We start from the raw sequence: 1,530 nt of genomic DNA on the forward strand, positions 1-1,530 counted from the left end.
GGTAATCTGAGAGGGGGTGTGACAGCTTGTATTTTTTTATGTTTATAATTTTCTCGCTCTTCCATCATTTTCAGTATTATCCATTCTAACTAATGCACCCACACATTGAGCTTTAACTTTAAGAATGTCTATACCTTTTTTAGTACAATAGAAGAAGAGAGATTCGCTAATGTATATTGCATGTCTCTTGAACTATGTTTGTTTTGAAAGGGAAAAAAAAAAATCTCCATTTCTATCACAAACATTATAATTTGAGTCCAGACAATTACATATGAATAATATTCAATCAGCCTAATTTATTTGCCAAGTCTCTGAATAGCCTAATTTTTTTTGGGTTTTGACTAAATAGCCGCATTTAAGTTATATTAATAGGTTTTTTCATAACTTTATTTTGAAACAGACTATATTTTCTTTTAAATAGAAAGCTCAATATATCTCTCCGGAGAAAGGTTTCCTGCCTACCAAAACTCATTCATCAGATAAACTAATCAATTCTTTTTTTTTTTTTTTTCAAAAAGAAAAGAAAAAACTACATGAAAAAATTAATATTTTCCCTAGATGGAAGACTTCACCCTCCAACCTGGTGGTTAACAGCCACATGGTCTAACCAATTGAGCTATTCCAACACTTGAACTTCAAATATCAAACAAAATTTAGTACTAAATCTTTAAAAAGAATACAAACGAAAATAATAATAAAAATCGCTAGAAGAAGGGCTTGAACCTTCGACCTTGTGGTTAACAGCCACACGCTCTAACCAACTGAGCTATTCCAGCAGATGTAATTAAAAGTTTATTAAATATTTACTTGGCTTATTCTTAAATAGGATTCTCTTGCCTTTTATATTTATCAATTATATTGTTTCCATTATAATGTTAAAAATAGCTACTGACAAAGTTCACATGATCTAAAAATTAAGTAGGGGTGTTCAAATAATCTGACAACCAAAACAATCTGGACTATCAATCCAAAATGTAAGGGTTGGGTTGAGTTGAATTTTTCTATTTTTATTAAATTGGATTGGATTGTGGGTTGACTAAAAAAATTTGAGTTGACCCAACCCAAATTTTATATATATTAATAATATATAAATATTTCTCTTTGTTTAAAGTTTGATTACTTTATATTGATTAATTTGTGAATTTTTAATGTTTTTCTTCTAGAATTGTTATATTTCTTTTTATTTAAAGTTTGCAATAAATATCATAAATATTTAGTATTTAACATTTGAATTTTAAGAGATTTTAGTTATTAGTAATGTGTTGTACATAAATTTCCATATTTTTCATTACGAATAAATTATGGAAGCTCCTCCTGCCAAAAGGGTATAGGAATAAGTACTATCAAAGTACTCAAACAAACAAAAAACTTAAGTAATGACTTCTTAAATCATACTAAAGGTACCAATCAAAGTAAGTATTCTAAATACAATATAGGAAGGGGGAGGAGGAGCAAAAGTACAACCATGTTTTAAAACAAATACCAAACCATTCCTATACCTTGCCATGGACATATTGTCAAGAAAACAAA

At 28.4% G+C, this 1,530-nt stretch overlaps 1 non-coding gene across 1 annotated transcript; it reads right to left on the minus strand.

Moving 5' to 3' along the window:
* Positions 1-702: 702 nt before the first annotated feature.
* Positions 703-776, minus strand: TRNAN-GUU (transfer RNA asparagine (anticodon GUU)). Its single transcript has one exon. It is a non-coding gene; the product is annotated as a tRNA-Asn (tRNA).
* Positions 777-1,530: the final 754 nt, after the last annotated feature.

The sequence above is a fragment of the Benincasa hispida genome, chromosome 4 (assembly GCF_027475165.1).
Source record: "Benincasa hispida cultivar pf3 chromosome 4, pf3_genome.v1.1, whole genome shotgun sequence".
Taxonomy (NCBI): domain Eukaryota; kingdom Viridiplantae; phylum Streptophyta; class Magnoliopsida; order Cucurbitales; family Cucurbitaceae; genus Benincasa; species Benincasa hispida.